This window comes from Balaenoptera ricei, chromosome 7 (assembly GCF_028023285.1).
Source record: "Balaenoptera ricei isolate mBalRic1 chromosome 7, mBalRic1.hap2, whole genome shotgun sequence".
NCBI classification, from domain to species: Eukaryota; Metazoa; Chordata; class Mammalia; order Artiodactyla; family Balaenopteridae; genus Balaenoptera; species Balaenoptera ricei.
This window is the reverse complement of record NC_082645.1, coordinates 19557740-19579598: the sequence shown is the minus strand read 5'-3', so window position 1 is coordinate 19579598 and position 21859 is coordinate 19557740.

Here is a 21859-nt window from a genome sequence, read left to right as displayed (position 1 = left end):
CAATTCACCACATTACACTGGTAGGCCTCTGGAAGAGGCAGTGCCAAAAAGGCCTTCCTCGGGCCTTCTATTGGTTAGGGAACTTGCGACACTTAGACACCTGCTCATTAAAATTGATTCAGCAAAGGGCCCTGTGTGTCGCGTGTGTCTGCCTTCGCACCTCAAAGACTGCCGGTACTTAGGTTGCCTGTTAACTAGCATAGGAGGCCCTGCGTAGAAAAGCAGTCTCTTCCCGTTTGGAAAGCTGCATCCTTGCGGCAACAGAGCTGTGTTCAAAACCCTGAAAAGGCCCAGCGTCTATTCAGTGCAGCAACGCCTTGGGAGGCAAACACTAATTTCCACAGAGGAACTGGGTGCTTGCAATCCTTGTGGGGAGCTAATCCTGCCACCCTCGTTCTTTCGGGGAAACCGCAAGGTGCCCACTAGGCTCCCCGTAAGTTCCCCTTTTGCCAACGGGCATGTTGGGCATACAGCAGTCTCCATGAAGTGTTCGTCGTTGTGCTGCATACATGCAACTCGAGGATGCCTTTCAGGACGCAATGGGCTCTCGCGTCCGCACTGTGTCCCGTGCAACTACACTGAGTACGCCAAGTCTCCTCTCTGCCTGCTGAGCAACAGACAGCCGTGTAGGCCCTTCGGAACACTTCTTGGCCTGCAGAGTCCAACGCGACACACTGTTCTCTTCCTTCGAAACCTAGGTTGCCATAGCTTGCAAAGAGCACTGGAACACAGTCCTACACGGTCTCATGTGCTGGGCCACTTGGACTCAGTTAGGAGTAGTGACTTACACCGAGAGAAACCTCCTCTTCCACGTTCCTTCTGGGAACTCATACCTCCCCGCCCTCTACCTCAAGCAGGAAGTCGAGGTGAGATCCAACCTGAGCAAAGAGCACAATTCCTCACGTTACACTGGCAGGCCCTTGGAATATGCAGTGCCAACTCGGTTTTCCTCAGGCCTTCACTCGGTTAAGGATCTTGCCACACGTAGAAGCCTGTGCAATAAAACTTGTTTAGCCAAGGGCCCAGTGTGTCGCGATGGTCTCCCTTGGCCGTTCCAATTCTGCAAGTACTTAGGTTGGGTGTTAACTAGGTTAGGTGGCCCTGCTTAGAAAACCAGCGTTTCCCCCTTTGGAAATCTGGATACTCGTGGCCTCGGAGTTGTTTCCGAATCCCTAAATATGCCCAGCTTCTACTCACTGCAGGCACACCTGGGGAGGAAACCAGTATGTTCCCCAGACAAACAGGGTGCTTGCGCATTCAGAGGGGAGCGAATCTGTGGCCCACGTTCATTCTGGGAAATCGCAAGGTGACCGCTAGCATCCGCGAACAAAAGCAGTCTTATCCCCTTTCGAAAGCTGGATTCTTGCGGCCTAGAACCTGTGTGCAAAAGTGTGGAATTGCCCAGCTCCTATTCACTGCAGGCACGCTTGCGAGGGAAACGAGTATTTTGCCCAGAGAAATCAGGTGCTTTCAATTCTTAGGGGGAGCTAATCCCACAGCCCTCGTTCGTTCTGGGAAACCACAAGACGACCACTAGTCTCATCGTAAGGACCGATTTTTCCCCCTGGCAAGCTCTGCGTGCAGCAGTTTCCATGAGGTCTTGGTCGTGGTTCAGCTTCAATGGAACACGAGTAGACCTTTCAGGTCTCCTAGGGCTCTGGCATCCGCACCGTTGCCCGTGTAAATACACTGAGTACCCCAAGTGTCCTCTCTGCATGCTGATCAACAGACAGCCTTGTAGGCCCTTCGGAACACTTCTTGGCATGCAGAATCCAGGGCGACACACTGCTCCCTTCCTTGGAGAACCAGGTTGACACAGCTTACAAATACCTCGGGAATATATTCCCAGCCGGTCTAATGGGCTGGGCAACTTTGACTCAGTGCAGAAGAGTGACGTGCCATGAGAGACACCCTCTGCCCAGCGTTCCTTCTGGGAACTCATAGCTGCCGGCCCTCTACATCATGCAGGAATTGGATGTGACATCCAACCTGGTCAAAGACCACAATTCACCACATTACACTGGTAGGCCTCTGGAAGAGGCAGTGCCAAAAAGGCCTTCCTCGGGCCTTCTATTGGTTAGGGAACTTGCGACACTTAGACACCTGCTCATTAAAATTGATTCAGCAAAGGGCCCTGTGTGTCGCGTGTGTCTGCCTTCGCACCTCAAAGACTGCCGGTACTTAGGTTGCCTGTTAACTAGCATAGGAGGCCCTGCGTAGAAAAGCAGTCTCTTCCCGTTTGGAAAGCTGCATCCTTGCGGCAACAGAGCTGTGTTCAAAACCCTGAAAAGGCCCAGCGTCTATTCAGTGCAGCAACGCCTTGGGAGGCAAACACTAATTTCCACAGAGGAACTGGGTGCTTGCAATCCTTGTGGGGAGCTAATCCTGCCACCCTCGTTCTTTCGGGGAAACCGCAAGGTGCCCACTAGGCTCCCCGTAAGTTCCCCTTTTGCCAACGGGCATGTTGGGCATACAGCAGTCTCCATGAAGTGTTCGTCGTTGTGCTGCATACATGCAACTCGAGGATGCCTTTCAGGACGCAATGGGCTCTCGCGTCCGCACTGTGTCCCGTGCAACTACACTGAGTACGCCAAGTCTCCTCTCTGCCTGCTGAGCAACAGACAGCCGTGTAGGCCCTTCGGAACACTTCTTGGCCTGCAGAGTCCAACGCGACACACTGTTCTCTTCCTTCGAAACCTAGGTTGCCATAGCTTGCAAAGAGCACTGGAACACAGTCCTACACGGTCTCATGTGCTGGGCCACTTGGACTCAGTTAGGAGTAGTGACTTACACCGAGAGAAACCTCCTCTTCCACGTTCCTTCTGGGAACTCATACCTCCCCGCCCTCTACCTCAAGCAGGAAGTCGAGGTGAGATCCAACCTGAGCAAAGAGCACAATTCCTCACGTTACACTGGCAGGCCCTTGGAATATGCAGTGCCAACTCGGTTTTCCTCAGGCCTTCACTCGGTTAAGGATCTTGCCACACGTAGAAGCCTGTGCAATAAAACTTGTTTAGCCAAGGGCCCAGTGTGTCGCGATGGTCTCCCTTGGCCGTTCCAATTCTGCAAGTACTTAGGTTGGGTGTTAACTAGGTTAGGTGGCCCTGCTTAGAAAACCAGCGTTTCCCCCTTTGGAAATCTGGATACTCGTGGCCTCGGAGTTGTTTCCGAATCCCTAAATATGCCCAGCTTCTACTCACTGCAGGCACACCTGGGGAGGAAACCAGTATGTTCCCCAGACAAACAGGGTGCTTGTGCATTCAGAGGGGAGCGAATCTGTGGCCCACGTTCGTTCTGGGAAATCGCAAGGTGGCCGCTAGCATCCGCGAACAAAAGCAGTCTTATCCCCTTTCGAAAGCTGGATTCTTGCGGCCTAGAACCTGTGTGCAAAAGTGTGGAATTGCCCAGCTCCTATTCACTGCAGGCACGCTTGCGAGGGAAACGAGTATTTTGCCCAGAGAAATCAGGTGCTTTCAATTCTTAGGGGGAGCTAATCCCACAGCCCTCGTTCGTTCTGGGAAACCACAAGACGACCACTAGTCTCATCGTAAGGACCGATTTTTCCCCCTGGCAAGCTCTGCGTGCAGCAGTTTCCATGAGGTCTTGGTCGTGGTTCAGCTTCAATGGAACACGAGTAGACCTTTCAGGTCTCCTAGGGCTCTGGCATCCGCACCGTTGCCCGTGTAAATACACTGAGTACCCCAAGTGTCCTCTCTGCATGCTGATCAACAGACAGCCTTGTAGGCCCTTCGGAACACTTCTTGGCATGCAGAATCCAGGGCGACACACTGCTCCCTTCCTTGGAGAACCAGGTTGACACAGCTTACAAATACCTCGGGAATATATTCCCAGCCGGTCTAATGGGCTGGGCAACTTTGACTCAGTGCAGAAGAGTGACGTGCCATGAGAGACACCCTCTGCCCAGCGTTCCTTCTGGGAACTCATAGCTGCCGGCCCTCTACATCATGCAGGAATTGGATGTGACATCCAACCTGGTCAAAGACCACAATTCACCACATTACACTGGTAGGCCTCTGGAAGAGGCAGTGCCAAAAAGGCCTTCCTCGGGCCTTCTATTGGTTAGGGAACTTGCGACACTTAGACACCTGCTCATTAAAATTGATTCAGCAAAGGGCCCTGTGTGTCGCGTGTGTCTGCCTTCGCACCTCAAAGACTGCCGGTACTTAGGTTGCCTGTTAACTAGCATAGGAGGCCCTGCGTAGAAAAGCAGTCTCTTCCCGTTTGGAAAGCTGCATCCTTGCGGCAACAGAGCTGTGTTCAAAACCCTGAAAAGGCCCAGCGTCTATTCAGTGCAGCAACGCCTTGGGAGGCAAACACTAATTTCCACAGAGGAACTGGGTGCTTGCAATCCTTGTGGGGAGCTAATCCTGCCACCCTCGTTCTTTCGGGGAAACCGCAAGGTGCCCACTAGGCTCCCCGTAAGTTCCCCTTTTGCCAACGGGCATGTTGGGCATACAGCAGTCTCCATGAAGTGTTCGTCGTTGTGCTGCATACATGCAACTCGAGGATGCCTTTCAGGACGCAATGGGCTCTCGCGTCCGCACTGTGTCCCGTGCAACTACACTGAGTACGCCAAGTCTCCTCTCTGCCTGCTGAGCAACAGACAGCCGTGTAGGCCCTTCGGAACACTTCTTGGCCTGCAGAGTCCAACGCGACACACTGTTCTCTTCCTTCGAAACCTAGGTTGCCATAGCTTGCAAAGAGCACTGGAACACAGTCCTACACGGTCTCATGTGCTGGGCCACTTGGACTCAGTTAGGAGTAGTGACTTACACCGAGAGAAACCTCCTCTTCCACGTTCCTTCTGGGAACTCATACCTCCCCGCCCTCTACCTCAAGCAGGAAGTCGAGGTGAGATCCAACCTGAGCAAAGAGCACAATTCCTCACGTTACACTGGCAGGCCCTTGGAATATGCAGTGCCAACTCGGTTTTCCTCAGGCCTTCACTCGGTTAAGGATCTTGCCACACGTAGAAGCCTGTGCAATAAAACTTGTTTAGCCAAGGGCCCAGTGTGTCGCGATGGTCTCCCTTGGCCGTTCCAATTCTGCAAGTACTTAGGTTGGGTGTTAACTAGGTTAGGTGGCCCTGCTTAGAAAACCAGCGTTTCCCCCTTTGGAAATCTGGATACTCGTGGCCTCGGAGTTGTTTCCGAATCCCTAAATATGCCCAGCTTCTACTCACTGCAGGCACACCTGGGGAGGAAACCAGTATGTTCCCCAGACAAACAGGGTGCTTGCGCATTCAGAGGGGAGCGAATCTGTGGCCCACGTTCGTTCTGGGAAATCGCAAGGTGACCGCTAGCATCCGCGAACAAAAGCAGTCTTATCCCCTTTCGAAAGCTGGATTCTTGCGGCCTAGAACCTGTGTGCAAAAGTGTGGAATTGCCCAGCTCCTATTCACTGCAGGCACGCTTGCGAGGGAAACGAGTATTTTGCCCAGAGAAATCAGGTGCTTTCAATTCTTAGGGGGAGCTAATCCCACAGCCCTCGTTCGTTCTGGGAAACCACAAGACGACCACTAGTCTCATCGTAAGGACCGATTTTTCCCCCTGGCAAGCTCTGCGTGCAGCAGTTTCCATGAGGTCTTGGTCGTGGTTCAGCTTCAATGGAACACGAGTAGACCTTTCAGGTCTCCTAGGGCTCTGGCATCCGCACCGTTGCCCGTGTAAATACACTGAGTACCCCAAGTGTCCTCTCTGCATGCTGATCAACAGACAGCCTTGTAGGCCCTTCGGAACACTTCTTGGCATGCAGAATCCAGGGCGACACACTGCTCCCTTCCTTGGAGAACCAGGTTGACACAGCTTACAAATACCTCGGGAATATATTCCCAGCCGGTCTAATGGGCTGGGCAACTTTGACTCAGTGCAGAAGAGTGACGTGCCATGAGAGACACCCTCTGCCCAGCGTTCCTTCTGGGAACTCATAGCTGCCGGCCCTCTACATCATGCAGGAATTGGATGTGACATCCAACCTGGTCAAAGACCACAATTCACCACATTACACTGGTAGGCCTCTGGAAGAGGCAGTGCCAAAAAGGCCTTCCTCGGGCCTTCTATTGGTTAGGGAACTTGCGACACTTAGACACCTGCTCATTAAAATTGATTCAGCAAAGGGCCCTGTGTGTCGCGTGTGTCTGCCTTCGCACCTCAAAGACTGCCGGTACTTAGGTTGCCTGTTAACTAGCATAGGAGGCCCTGCGTAGAAAAGCAGTCTCTTCCCGTTTGGAAAGCTGCATCCTTGCGGCAACAGAGCTGTGTTCAAAACCCTGAAAAGGCCCAGCGTCTATTCAGTGCAGCAACGCCTTGGGAGGCAAACACTAATTTCCACAGAGGAACTGGGTGCTTGCAATCCTTGTGGGGAGCTAATCCTGCCACCCTCGTTCTTTCGGGGAAACCGCAAGGTGCCCACTAGGCTCCCCGTAAGTTCCCCTTTTGCCAACGGGCATGTTGGGCATACAGCAGTCTCCATGAAGTGTTCGTCGTTGTGCTGCATACATGCAACTCGAGGATGCCTTTCAGGACGCAATGGGCTCTCGCGTCCGCACTGTGTCCCGTGCAACTACACTGAGTACGCCAAGTCTCCTCTCTGCCTGCTGAGCAACAGACAGCCGTGTAGGCCCTTCGGAACACTTCTTGGCCTGCAGAGTCCAACGCGACACACTGTTCTCTTCCTTCGAAACCTAGGTTGCCATAGCTTGCAAAGAGCACTGGAACACAGTCCTACACGGTCTCATGTGCTGGGCCACTTGGACTCAGTTAGGAGTAGTGACTTACACCGAGAGAAACCTCCTCTTCCACGTTCCTTCTGGGAACTCATACCTCCCCGCCCTCTACCTCAAGCAGGAAGTCGAGGTGAGATCCAACCTGAGCAAAGAGCACAATTCCTCACGTTACACTGGCAGGCCCTTGGAATATGCAGTGCCAACTCGGTTTTCCTCAGGCCTTCACTCGGTTAAGGATCTTGCCACACGTAGAAGCCTGTGCAATAAAACTTGTTTAGCCAAGGGCCCAGTGTGTCGCGATGGTCTCCCTTGGCCGTTCCAATTCTGCAAGTACTTAGGTTGGGTGTTAACTAGGTTAGGTGGCCCTGCTTAGAAAACCAGCGTTTCCCCCTTTGGAAATCTGGATACTCGTGGCCTCGGAGTTGTTTCCGAATCCCTAAATATGCCCAGCTTCTACTCACTGCAGGCACACCTGGGGAGGAAACCAGTATGTTCCCCAGACAAACAGGGTGCTTGCGCATTCAGAGGGGAGCGAATCTGTGGCCCACGTTCGTTCTGGGAAATCGCAAGGTGACCGCTAGCATCCGCGAACAAAAGCAGTCTTATCCCCTTTCGAAAGCTGGATTCTTGCGGCCTAGAACCTGTGTGCAAAAGTGTGGAATTGCCCAGCTCCTATTCACTGCAGGCACGCTTGCGAGGGAAACGAGTATTTTGCCCAGAGAAATCAGGTGCTTTCAATTCTTAGGGGGAGCTAATCCCACAGCCCTCGTTCGTTCTGGGAAACCACAAGACGACCACTAGTCTCATCGTAAGGACCGATTTTTCCCCCTGGCAAGCTCTGCGTGCAGCAGTTTCCATGAGGTCTTGGTCGTGGTTCAGCTTCAATGGAACACGAGTAGACCTTTCAGGTCTCCTAGGGCTCTGGCATCCGCACCGTTGCCCGTGTAAATACACTGAGTACCCCAAGTGTCCTCTCTGCATGCTGATCAACAGACAGCCTTGTAGGCCCTTCGGAACACTTCTTGGCATGCAGAATCCAGGGCGACACACTGCTCCCTTCCTTGGAGAACCAGGTTGACACAGCTTACAAATACCTCGGGAATATATTCCCAGCCGGTCTAATGGGCTGGGCAACTTTGACTCAGTGCAGAAGAGTGACGTGCCATGAGAGACACCCTCTGCCCAGCGTTCCTTCTGGGAACTCATAGCTGCCGGCCCTCTACATCATGCAGGAATTGGATGTGACATCCAACCTGGTCAAAGACCACAATTCACCACATTACACTGGTAGGCCTCTGGAAGAGGCAGTGCCAAAAAGGCCTTCCTCGGGCCTTCTATTGGTTAGGGAACTTGCGACACTTAGACACCTGCTCATTAAAATTGATTCAGCAAAGGGCCCTGTGTGTCGCGTGTGTCTGCCTTCGCACCTCAAAGACTGCCGGTACTTAGGTTGCCTGTTAACTAGCATAGGAGGCCCTGCGTAGAAAAGCAGTCTCTTCCCGTTTGGAAAGCTGCATCCTTGCGGCAACAGAGCTGTGTTCAAAACCCTGAAAAGGCCCAGCGTCTATTCAGTGCAGCAACGCCTTGGGAGGCAAACACTAATTTCCACAGAGGAACTGGGTGCTTGCAATCCTTGTGGGGAGCTAATCCTGCCACCCTCGTTCTTTCGGGGAAACCGCAAGGTGCCCACTAGGCTCCCCGTAAGTTCCCCTTTTGCCAACGGGCATGTTGGGCATACAGCAGTCTCCATGAAGTGTTCGTCGTTGTGCTGCATACATGCAACTCGAGGATGCCTTTCAGGACGCAATGGGCTCTCGCGTCCGCACTGTGTCCCGTGCAACTACACTGAGTACGCCAAGTCTCCTCTCTGCCTGCTGAGCAACAGACAGCCGTGTAGGCCCTTCGGAACACTTCTTGGCCTGCAGAGTCCAACGCGACACACTGTTCTCTTCCTTCGAAACCTAGGTTGCCATAGCTTGCAAAGAGCACTGGAACACAGTCCTACACGGTCTCATGTGCTGGGCCACTTGGACTCAGTTAGGAGTAGTGACTTACACCGAGAGAAACCTCCTCTTCCACGTTCCTTCTGGGAACTCATACCTCCCCGCCCTCTACCTCAAGCAGGAAGTCGAGGTGAGATCCAACCTGAGCAAAGAGCACAATTCCTCACGTTACACTGGCAGGCCCTTGGAATATGCAGTGCCAACTCGGTTTTCCTCAGGCCTTCACTCGGTTAAGGATCTTGCCACACGTAGAAGCCTGTGCAATAAAACTTGTTTAGCCAAGGGCCCAGTGTGTCGCGATGGTCTCCCTTGGCCGTTCCAATTCTGCAAGTACTTAGGTTGGGTGTTAACTAGGTTAGGTGGCCCTGCTTAGAAAACCAGCGTTTCCCCCTTTGGAAATCTGGATACTCGTGGCCTCGGAGTTGTTTCCGAATCCCTAAATATGCCCAGCTTCTACTCACTGCAGGCACACCTGGGGAGGAAACCAGTATGTTCCCCAGACAAACAGGGTGCTTGCGCATTCAGAGGGGAGCGAATCTGTGGCCCACGTTCGTTCTGGGAAATCGCAAGGTGGCCGCTAGCATCCGCGAACAAAAGCAGTCTTATCCCCTTTCGAAAGCTGGATTCTTGCGGCCTAGAACCTGTGTGCAAAAGTGTGGAATTGCCCAGCTCCTATTCACTGCAGGCACGCTTGCGAGGGAAACGAGTATTTTGCCCAGAGAAATCAGGTGCTTTCAATTCTTAGGGGGAGCTAATCCCACAGCCCTCGTTCGTTCTGGGAAACCACAAGACGACCACTAGTCTCATCGTAAGGACCGATTTTTCCCCCTGGCAAGCTCTGCGTGCAGCAGTTTCCATGAGGTCTTGGTCGTGGTTCAGCTTCAATGGAACACGAGTAGACCTTTCAGGTCTCCTAGGGCTCTGGCATCCGCACCGTTGCCCGTGTAAATACACTGAGTACCCCAAGTGTCCTCTCTGCATGCTGATCAACAGACAGCCTTGTAGGCCCTTCGGAACACTTCTTGGCATGCAGAATCCAGGGCGACACACTGCTCCCTTCCTTGGAGAACCAGGTTGACACAGCTTACAAATACCTCGGGAATATATTCCCAGCCGGTCTAATGGGCTGGGCAACTTTGACTCAGTGCAGAAGAGTGACGTGCCATGAGAGACACCCTCTGCCCAGCGTTCCTTCTGGGAACTCATAGCTGCCGGCCCTCTACATCATGCAGGAATTGGATGTGACATCCAACCTGGTCAAAGACCACAATTCACCACATTACACTGGTAGGCCTCTGGAAGAGGCAGTGCCAAAAAGGCCTTCCTCGGGCCTTCTATTGGTTAGGGAACTTGCGACACTTAGACACCTGCTCATTAAAATTGATTCAGCAAAGGGCCCTGTGTGTCGCGTGTGTCTGCCTTCGCACCTCAAAGACTGCCGGTACTTAGGTTGCCTGTTAACTAGCATAGGAGGCCCTGCGTAGAAAAGCAGTCTCTTCCCGTTTGGAAAGCTGCATCCTTGCGGCAACAGAGCTGTGTTCAAAACCCTGAAAAGGCCCAGCGTCTATTCAGTGCAGCAACGCCTTGGGAGGCAAACACTAATTTCCACAGAGGAACTGGGTGCTTGCAATCCTTGTGGGGAGCTAATCCTGCCACCCTCGTTCTTTCGGGGAAACCGCAAGGTGACCACTAGGCTCCCCGTAAGTTCCCCTTTTGCCAACGGGCATGTTGGGCATACAGCAGTCTCCATGAAGTGTTCGTCGTTGTGCTGCATACATGCAACTCGAGGATGCCTTTCAGGACGCAATGGGCTCTCGCGTCCGCACTGTGTCCCGTGCAACTACACTGAGTACGCCAAGTCTCCTCTCTGCCTGCTGAGCAACAGACAGCCGTGTAGGCCCTTCGGAACACTTCTTGGCCTGCAGAGTCCAACGCGACACACTGTTCTCTTCCTTCGAAACCTAGGTTGCCATAGCTTGCAAAGAGCACTGGAACACAGTCCTACACGGTCTCATGTGCTGGGCCACTTGGACTCAGTTAGGAGTAGTGACTTACACCGAGAGAAACCTCCTCTTCCACGTTCCTTCTGGGAACTCATACCTCCCCGCCCTCTACCTCAAGCAGGAAGTCGAGGTGAGATCCAACCTGAGCAAAGAGCACAATTCCTCACGTTACACTGGCAGGCCCTTGGAATATGCAGTGCCAACTCGGTTTTCCTCAGGCCTTCACTCGGTTAAGGATCTTGCCACACGTAGAAGCCTGTGCAATAAAACTTGTTTAGCCAAGGGCCCAGTGTGTCGCGATGGTCTCCCTTGGCCGTTCCAATTCTGCAAGTACTTAGGTTGGGTGTTAACTAGGTTAGGTGGCCCTGCTTAGAAAACCAGCGTTTCCCCCTTTGGAAATCTGGATACTCGTGGCCTCGGAGTTGTTTCCGAATCCCTAAATATGCCCAGCTTCTACTCACTGCAGGCACACCTGGGGAGGAAACCAGTATGTTCCCCAGACAAACAGGGTGCTTGCGCATTCAGAGGGGAGCGAATCTGTGGCCCACGTTCGTTCTGGGAAATCGCAAGGTGACCGCTAGCATCCGCGAACAAAAGCAGTCTTATCCCCTTTCGAAAGCTGGATTCTTGCAGCCTAGAACCTGTGTGCAAAAGTGTGGAATTGCCCAGCTCCTATTCACTGCAGGCACGCTTGCGAGGGAAACGAGTATTTTGCCCAGAGAAATCAGGTGCTTTCAATTCTTAGGGGGAGCTAATCCCACAGCCCTCGTTCGTTCTGGGAAACCACAAGACGACCACTAGTCTCATCGTAAGGACCGATTTTTCCCCCTGGCAAGCTCTGCGTGCAGCAGTTTCCATGAGGTCTTGGTCGTGGTTCAGCTTCAATGGAACACGAGTAGACCTTTCAGGTCTCCTAGGGCTCTGGCATCCGCACCGTTGCCCGTGTAAATACACTGAGTACCCCAAGTGTCCTCTCTGCATGCTGATCAACAGACAGCCTTGTAGGCCCTTCGGAACACTTCTTGGCATGCAGAATCCAGGGCGACACACTGCTCCCTTCCTTGGAGAACCAGGTTGACACAGCTTACAAATACCTCGGGAATATATTCCCAGCCGGTCTAATGGGCTGGGCAACTTTGACTCAGTGCAGAAGAGTGACGTGCCATGAGAGACACCCTCTGCCCAGCGTTCCTTCTGGGAACTCATAGCTGCCGGCCCTCTACATCATGCAGGAATTGGATGTGACATCCAACCTGGTCAAAGACCACAATTCACCACATTACACTGGTAGGCCTCTGGAAGAGGCAGTGCCAAAAAGGCCTTCCTCGGGCCTTCTATTGGTTAGGGAACTTGCGACACTTAGACACCTGCTCATTAAAATTGATTCAGCAAAGGGCCCTGTGTGTCGCGTGTGTCTGCCTTCGCACCTCAAAGACTGCCGGTACTTAGGTTGCCTGTTAACTAGCATAGGAGGCCCTGCGTAGAAAAGCAGTCTCTTCCCGTTTGGAAAGCTGCATCCTTGCGGCAACAGAGCTGTGTTCAAAACCCTGAAAAGGCCCAGCGTCTATTCAGTGCAGCAACGCCTTGGGAGGCAAACACTAATTTCCACAGAGGAACTGGGTGCTTGCAATCCTTGTGGGGAGCTAATCCTGCCACCCTCGTTCTTTCGGGGAAACCGCAAGGTGCCCACTAGGCTCCCCGTAAGTTCCCCTTTTGCCAACGGGCATGTTGGGCATACAGCAGTTTCCATGAAGTGTTCGTCGTTGTGCTGCATACATGCAACTCGAGGATGCCTTTCAGGACGCAATGGGCTCTCGCGTCCGCACTGTGTCCCGTGCAACTACACTGAGTACGCCAAGTCTCCTCTCTGCCTGCTGAGCAACAGACAGCCGTGTAGGCCCTTCGGAACACTTCTTGGCCTGCAGAGTCCAACGCGACACACTGTTCTCTTCCTTCGAAACCTAGGTTGCCATAGCTTGCAAAGAGCACTGGAACACAGTCCTACACGGTCTCATGTGCTGGGCCACTTGGACTCAGTTAGGAGTAGTGACTTCCACCGAGAGAAACCTCCTCTTCCACGTTCCTTCTGGGAACTCATACCTCCCCGCCCTCTACCTCAAGCAGGAAGTCGAGGTGAGATCCAACCTGAGCAAAGAGCACAATTCCTCACGTTACACTGGCAGGCCCTTGGAATATGCAGTGCCAACTCGGTTTTCCTCAGGCCTTCACTCGGTTAAGGATCTTGCCACACGTAGAAGCCTGTGCAATAAAACTTGTTTAGCCAAGGGCCCAGTGTGTCGCGATGGTCTCCCTTGGCCGTTCCAATTCTGCAAGTACTTAGGTTGGGTGTTAACTAGGTTAGGTGGCCCTGCTTAGAAAACCAGCGTTTCCCCCTTTGGAAATCTGGATACTCGTGGCCTCGGAGTTGTTTCCGAATCCCTAAATATGCCCAGCTTCTACTCACTGCAGGCACACCTGGGGAGGAAACCAGTATGTTCCCCAGACAAACAGGGTGCTTGCGCATTCAGAGGGGAGCGAATCTGTGGCCCACGTTCGTTCTGGGAAATCGCAAGGTGACCGCTAGCATCCGCGAACAAAAGCAGTCTTATCCCCTTTCGAAAGCTGGATTCTTGCGGCCTAGAACCTGTGTGCAAAAGTGTGGAATTGCCCAGCTCCTATTCACTGCAGGCACGCTTGCGAGGGAAACGAGTATTTTGCCCAGAGAAATCAGGTGCTTTCAATTCTTAGGGGGAGCTAATCCCACAGCCCTCGTTCGTTCTGGGAAACCACAAGACGACCACTAGTCTCATCGTAAGGACCGATTTTTCCCCCTGGCAAGCTCTGCGTGCAGCAGTTTCCATGAGGTCTTGGTCGTGGTTCAGCTTCAATGGAACACGAGTAGACCTTTCAGGTCTCCTAGGGCTCTGGCATCCGCACCGTTGCCCGTGTAAATACACTGAGTACCCCAAGTGTCCTCTCTGCATGCTGATCAACAGACAGCCTTGTAGGCCCTTCGGAACACTTCTTGGCATGCAGAATCCAGGGCGACACACTGCTCCCTTCCTTGGAGAACCAGGTTGACACAGCTTACAAATACCTCGGGAATATATTCCCAGCCGGTCTAATGGGCTGGGCAACTTTGACTCAGTGCAGAAGAGTGACGTGCCATGAGAGACACCCTCTGCCCAGCGTTCCTTCTGGGAACTCATAGCTGCCGGCCCTCTACATCATGCAGGAATTGGATGTGACATCCAACCTGGTCAAAGACCACAATTCACCACATTACACTGGTAGGCCTCTGGAAGAGGCAGTGCCAAAAAGGCCTTCCTCGGGCCTTCTATTGGTTAGGGAACTTGCGACACTTAGACACCTGCTCATTAAAATTGATTCAGCAAAGGGCCCTGTGTGTCGCGTGTGTCTGCCTTCGCACCTCAAAGACTGCCGGTACTTAGGTTGCCTGTTAACTAGCATAGGAGGCCCTGCGTAGAAAAGCAGTCTCTTCCCGTTTGGAAAGCTGCATCCTTGCGGCAACAGAGCTGTGTTCAAAACCCTGAAAAGGCCCAGCGTCTATTCAGTGCAGCAACGCCTTGGGAGGCAAACACTAATTTCCACAGAGGAACTGGGTGCTTGCAATCCTTGTGGGGAGCTAATCCTGCCACCCTCGTTCTTTCGGGGAAACCGCAAGGTGCCCACTAGGCTCCCCGTAAGTTCCCCTTTTGCCAACGGGCATGTTGGGCATACAGCAGTTTCCATGAAGTGTTCGTCGTTGTGCTGCATACATGCAACTCGAGGATGCCTTTCAGGACGCAATGGGCTCTCGCGTCCGCACTGTGTCCCGTGCAACTACACTGAGTACGCCAAGTCTCCTCTCTGCCTGCTGAGCAACAGACAGCCGTGTAGGCCCTTCGGAACACTTCTTGGCCTGCAGAGTCCAACGCGACACACTGTTCTCTTCCTTCGAAACCTAGGTTGCCATAGCTTGCAAAGAGCACTGGAACACAGTCCTACACGGTCTCATGTGCTGGGCCACTTGGACTCAGTTAGGAGTAGTGACTTCCACCGAGAGAAACCTCCTCTTCCACGTTCCTTCTGGGAACTCATACCTCCCCGCCCTCTACCTCAAGCAGGAAGTCGAGGTGAGATCCAACCTGAGCAAAGAGCACAATTCCTCACGTTACACTGGCAGGCCCTTGGAATATGCAGTGCCAACTCGGTTTTCCTCAGGCCTTCACTCGGTTAAGGATCTTGCCACACGTAGAAGCCTGTGCAATAAAACTTGTTTAGCCAAGGGCCCAGTGTGTCGCGATGGTCTCCCTTGGCCGTTCCAATTCTGCAAGTACTTAGGTTGGGTGTTAACTAGGTTAGGTGGCCCTGCTTAGAAAACCAGCGTTTCCCCCTTTGGAAATCTGGATACTCGTGGCCTCGGAGTTGTTTCCGAATCCCTAAATATGCCCAGCTTCTACTCACTGCAGGCACACCTGGGGAGGAAACCAGTATGTTCCCCAGACAAACAGGGTGCTTGCGCATTCAGAGGGGAGCGAATCTGTGGCCCACGTTCGTTCTGGGAAATCGCAAGGTGACCGCTAGCATCCGCGAACAAAAGCAGTCTTATCCCCTTTCGAAAGCTGGATTCTTGCGGCCTAGAACCTGTGTGCAAAAGTGTGGAATTGCCCAGCTCCTATTCACTGCAGGCACGCTTGCGAGGGAAACGAGTATTTTGCCCAGAGAAATCAGGTGCTTTCAATTCTTAGGGGGAGCTAATCCCACAGCCCTCGTTCGTTCTGGGAAACCACAAGACGACCACTAGTCTCATCGTAAGGACCGATTTTTCCCCCTGGCAAGCTCTGCGTGCAGCAGTTTCCATGAGGTCTTGGTCGTGGTTCAGCTTCAATGGAACACGAGTAGACCTTTCAGGTCTCCTAGGGCTCTGGCATCCGCACCGTTGCCCGTGTAAATACACTGAGTACCCCAAGTGTCCTCTCTGCATGCTGATCAACAGACAGCCTTGTAGGCCCTTCGGAACACTTCTTGGCATGCAGAATCCAGGGCGACACACTGCTCCCTTCCTTGGAGAACCAGGTTGACACAGCTTACAAATACCTCGGGAATATATTCCCAGCCGGTCTAATGGGCTGGGCAACTTTGACTCAGTGCAGAAGAGTGACGTGCCATGAGAGACACCCTCTGCCCAGCGTTCCTTCTGGGAACTCATAGCTGCCGGCCCTCTACATCATGCAGGAATTGGATGTGACATCCAACCTGGTCAAAGACCACAATTCACCACATTACACTGGTAGGCCTCTGGAAGAGGCAGTGCCAAAAAGGCCTTCCTCGGGCCTTCTATTGGTTAGGGAACTTGCGACACTTAGACACCTGCTCATTAAAATTGATTCAGCAAAGGGCCCTGTGTGTCGCGTGTGTCTGCCTTCGCACCTCAAAGACTGCCGGTACTTAGGTTGCCTGTTAACTAGCATAGGAGGCCCTGCGTAGAAAAGCAGTCTCTTCCCGTTTGGAAAGCTGCATCCTTGCGGCAACAGAGCTGTGTTCAAAACCCTGAAAAGGCCCAGCGTCTATTCAGTGCAGCAACGCCTTGGGAGGCAAACACTAATTTCCACAGAGGAACTGGGTGCTTGCAATCCTTGTGGGGAGCTAATCCTGCCACCCTCGTTCTTTCGGGGAAACCGCAAGGTGCCCACTAGGCTCCCCGTAAGTTCCCCTTTTGCCAACGGGCATGTTGGGCATACAGCAGTTTCCATGAAGTGTTCGTCGTTGTGCTGCATACATGCAACTCGAGGATGCCTTTCAGGACGCAATGGGCTCTCGCGTCCGCACTGTGTCCCGTGCAACTACACTGAGTACGCCAAGTCTCCTCTCTGCCTGCTGAGCAACAGACAGCCGTGTAGGCCCTTCGGAACACTTCTTGGCCTGCAGAGTCCAACGCGACACACTGTTCTCTTCCTTCGAAACCTAGGTTGCCATAGCTTGCAAAGAGCACTGGAACACAGTCCTACACGGTCTCATGTGCTGGGCCACTTGGACTCAGTTAGGAGTAGTGACTTCCACCGAGAGAAACCTCCTCTTCCACGTTCCTTCTGGGAACTCATACCTCCCCGCCCTCTACCTCAAGCAGGAAGTCGAGGTGAGATCCAACCTGAGCAAAGAGCACAATTCCTCACGTTACACTGGCAGGCCCTTGGAATATGCAGTGCCAACTCGGTTTTCCTCAGGCCTTCACTCGGTTAAGGATCTTGCCACACGTAGAAGCCTGTGCAATAAAACTTGTTTAGCCAAGGGCCCAGTGTGTCGCGATGGTCTCCCTTGGCCGTTCCAATTCTGCAAGTACTTAGGTTGGGTGTTAACTAGGTTAGGTGGCCCTGCTTAGAAAACCAGCGTTTCCCCCTTTGGAAATCTGGATACTCGTGGCCTCGGAGTTGTTTCCGAATCCCTAAATATGCCCAGCTTCTACTCACTGCAGGCACACCTGGGGAGGAAACCAGTATGTTCCCCAGACAAACAGGGTGCTTGCGCATTCAGAGGGGAGCGAATCTGTGGCCCACGTTCGTTCTGGGAAATCGCAAGGTGACCGCTAGCATCCGCGAACAAAAGCAGTCTTATCCCCTTTCGAAAGCTGGATTCTTGCGGCCTAGAACCTGTGTGCAAAAGTGTGGAATTGCCCAGCTCCTATTCACTGCAGGCACGCTTGCGAGGGAAACGAGTATTTTGCCCAGAGAAATCAGGTGCTTTCAATTCTTAGGGGGAGCTAATCCCACAGCCCTCGTTCGTTCTGGGAAACCACAAGACGACCACTAGTCTCATCGTAAGGACCGATTTTTCCCCCTGGCAAGCTCTGCGTGCAGCAGTTTCCATGAGGTCTTGGTCGTGGTTCAGCTTCAATGGAACACGAGTAGACCTTTCAGGTCTCCTAGGGCTCTGGCATCCGCACCGTTGCCCGTGTAAATACACTGAGTACCCCAAGTGTCCTCTCTGCATGCTGATCAACAGACAGCCTTGTAGGCCCTTCGGAACACTTCTTGGCATGCAGAATCCAGGGCGACACACTGCTCCCTTCCTTGGAGAACCAGGTTGACACAGCTTACAAATACCTCGGGAATATATTCCCAGCCGGTCTAATGGGCTGGGCAACTTTGACTCAGTGCAGAAGAGTGACGTGCCATGAGAGACACCCTCTGCCCAGCGTTCCTTCTGGGAACTCATAGCTGCCGGCCCTCTACATCATGCAGGAATTGGATGTGACATCCAACCTGGTCAAAGACCACAATTCACCACATTACACTGGTAGGCCTCTGGAAGAGGCAGTGCCAAAAAGGCCTTCCTCGGGCCTTCTATTGGTTAGGGAACTTGCGACACTTAGACACCTGCTCATTAAAATTGATTCAGCAAAGGGCCCTGTGTGTCGCGTGTGTCTGCCTTCGCACCTCAAAGACTGCCGGTACTTAGGTTGCCTGTTAACTAGCATAGGAGGCCCTGCGTAGAAAAGCAGTCTCTTCCCGTTTGGAAAGCTGCATCCTTGCGGCAACAGAGCTGTGTTCAAAACCCTGAAAAGGCCCAGCGTCTATTCAGTGCAGCAACGCCTTGGGAGGCAAACACTAATTTCCACAGAGGAACTGGGTGCTTGCAATCCTTGTGGGGAGCTAATCCTGCCACCCTCGTTCTTTCGGGGAAACCGCAAGGTGCCCACTAGGCTCCCCGTAAGTTCCCCTTTTGCCAACGGGCATGTTGGGCATACAGCAGTTTCCATGAAGTGTTCGTCGTTGTGCTGCATACATGCAACTCGAGGATGCCTTTCAGGACGCAATGGGCTCTCGCGTCCGCACTGTGTCCCGTGCAACTACACTGAGTACGCCAAGTCTCCTCTCTGCCTGCTGAGCAACAGACAGCCGTGTAGGCCCTTCGGAACACTTCTTGGCCTGCAGAGTCCAACGCGACACACTGTTCTCTTCCTTCGAAACCTAGGTTGCCATAGCTTGCAAAGAGCACTGGAACACAGTCCTACACGGTCTCATGTGCTGGGCCACTTGGACTCAGTTAGGAGTAGTGACTTCCACCGAGAGAAACCTCCTCTTCCACGTTCCTTCTGGGAACTCATACCTCCCCGCCCTCTACCTCAAGCAGGAAGTCGAGGTGAGATCCAACCTGAGCAAAGAGCACAATTCCTCACGTTACACTGGCAGGCCCTTGGAATATGCAGTGCCAACTCGGTTTTCCTCAGGCCTTCACTCGGTTAAGGATCTTGCCACACGTAGAAGCCTGTGCAATAAAACTTGTTTAGCCAAGGGCCCAGTGTGTCGCGATGGTCTCCCTTGGCCGTTCCAATTCTGCAAGTACTTAGGTTGGGTGTTAACTAGGTTAGGTGGCCCTGCTTAGAAAACCAGCGTTTCCCCCTTTGGAAATCTGGATACTCGTGGCCTCGGAGTTGTTTCCGAATCCCTAAATATGCCCAGCTTCTACTCACTGCAGGCACACCTGGGGAGGAAACCAGTATGTTCCCCAGACAAACAGGGTGCTTGCGCATTCAGAGGGGAGCGAATCTGTGGCCCACGTTCGTTCTGGGAAATCGCAAGGTGACCGCTAGCATCCGCGAACAAAAGCAGTCTTATCCCCTTTCGAAAGCTGGATTCTTGCGGCCTAGAACCTGTGTGCAAAAGTGTGGAATTGCCCAGCTCCTATTCACTGCAGGCACGCTTGCGAGGGAAACGAGTATTTTGCCCAGAGAAATCAGGTGCTTTCAATTCTTAGGGGGAGCTAATCCCACAGCCCTCGTTCGTTCTGGGAAACCACAAGACGACCACTAGTCTCATCGTAAGGACCGATTTTTCCCCCTGGCAAGCTCTGCGTGCAGCAGTTTCCATGAGGTCTTGGTCGTGGTTCAGCTTCAATGGAACACGAGTAGACCTTTCAGGTCTCCTAGGGCTCTGGCATCCGCACCGTTGCCCGTGTAAATACACTGAGTACCCCAAGTGTCCTCTCTGCATGCTGATCAACAGACAGCCTTGTAGGCCCTTCGGAACACTTCTTGGCATGCAGAATCCAGGGCGACACACTGCTCCCTTCCTTGGAGAACCAGGTTGACACAGCTTACAAATACCTCGGGAATATATTCCCAGCCGGTCTAATGGGCTGGGCAACTTTGACTCAGTGCAGAAGAGTGACGTGCCATGAGAGACACCCTCTGCCCAGCGTTCCTTCTGGGAACTCATAGCTGCCGGCCCTCTACATCATGCAGGAATTGGATGTGACATCCAACCTGGTCAAAGACCACAATTCACCACATTACACTGGTAGGCCTCTGGAAGAGGCAGTGCCAAAAAGGCCTTCCTCGGGCCTTCTATTGGTTAGGGAACTTGCGACACTTAGACACCTGCTCATTAAAATTGATTCAGCAAAGGGCCCTGTGTGTCGCGTGTGTCTGCCTTCGCACCTCAAAGACTGCCGGTACTTAGGTTGCCTGTTAACTAGCATAGGAGGCCCTGCGTAGAAAAGCAGTCTCTTCCCGTTTGGAAAGCTGCATCCTTGCGGCAACAGAGCTGTGTTCAAAACCCTGAAAAGGCCCAGCGTCTATTCAGTGCAGCAACGCCTTGGGAGGCAAACACTAATTTCCACAGAGGAACTGGGTGCTTGCAATCCTTGTGGGGAGCTAATCCTGCCACCCTCGTTCTTTCGGGGAAACCGCAAGGTGCCCACTAGGCTCCCCGTAAGTTCCCCTTTTGCCAACGGGCATGTTGGGCATACAGCAGTTTCCATGAAGTGTTCGTCGTTGTGCTGCATACATGCAACTCGAGGATGCCTTTCAGGACGCAATGGGCTCTCGCGTCCGCACTGTGTCCCGTGCAACTACACTGAGTACGCCAAGTCTCCTCTCTGCCTGCTGAGCAACAGACAGCCGTGTAGGCCCTTCGGAACACTTCTTGGCCTGCAGAGTCCAACGCGACACACTGTTCTCTTCCTTCGAAACCTAGGTTGCCATAGCTTGCAAAGAGCACTGGAACACAGTCCTACACGGTCTCATGTGCTGGGCCACTTGGACTCAGTTAGGAGTAGTGACTTCCACCGAGAGAAACCTCCTCTTCCACGTTCCTTCTGGGAACTCATACCTCCCCGCCCTCTACCTCAAGCAGGAAGTCGAGGTGAGATCCAACCTGAGCAAAGAGCACAATTCCTCACGTTACACTGGCAGGCCCTTGGAATATGCAGTGCCAACTCGGTTTTCCTCAGGCCTTCACTCGGTTAAGGATCTTGCCACACGTAGAAGCCTGTGCAATAAAACTTGTTTAGCCAAGGGCCCAGTGTGTCGCGATGGTCTCCCTTGGCCGTTCCAATTCTGCAAGTACTTAGGTTGGGTGTTAACTAGGTTAGGTGGCCCTGCTTAGAAAACCAGCGTTTCCCCCTTTGGAAATCTGGATACTCGTGGCCTCGGAGTTGTTTCCGAATCCCTAAATATGCCCAGCTTCTACTCACTGCAGGCACACCTGGGGAGGAAACCAGTATGTTCCCCAGACAAACAGGGTGCTTGCGCATTCAGAGGGGAGCGAATCTGTGGCCCACGTTCGTTCTGGGAAATCGCAAGGTGACCGCTAGCATCCGCGAACAAAAGCAGTCTTATCCCCTTTCGAAAGCTGGATTCTTGCGGCCTAGAACCTGTGTGCAAAAGTGTGGAATTGCCCAGCTCCTATTCACTGCAGGCACGCTTGCGAGGGAAACGAGTATTTTGCCCAGAGAAATCAGGTGCTTTCAATTCTTAGGGGGAGCTAATCCCACAGCCCTCGTTCGTTCTGGGAAACCACAAGACGACCACTAGTCTCATCGTAAGGACCGATTTTTCCCCCTGGCAAGCTCTGCGTGCAGCAGTTTCCATGAGGTCTTGGTCGTGGTTCAGCTTCAATGGAACACGAGTAGACCTTTCAGGTCTCCTAGGGCTCTGGCATCCGCACCGTTGCCCGTGTAAATACACTGAGTACCCCAAGTGTCCTCTCTGCATGCTGATCAACAGACAGCCTTGTAGGCCCTTCGGAACACTTCTTGGCATGCAGAATCCAGGGCGACACACTGCTCCCTTCCTTGGAGAACCAGGTTGACACAGCTTACAAATA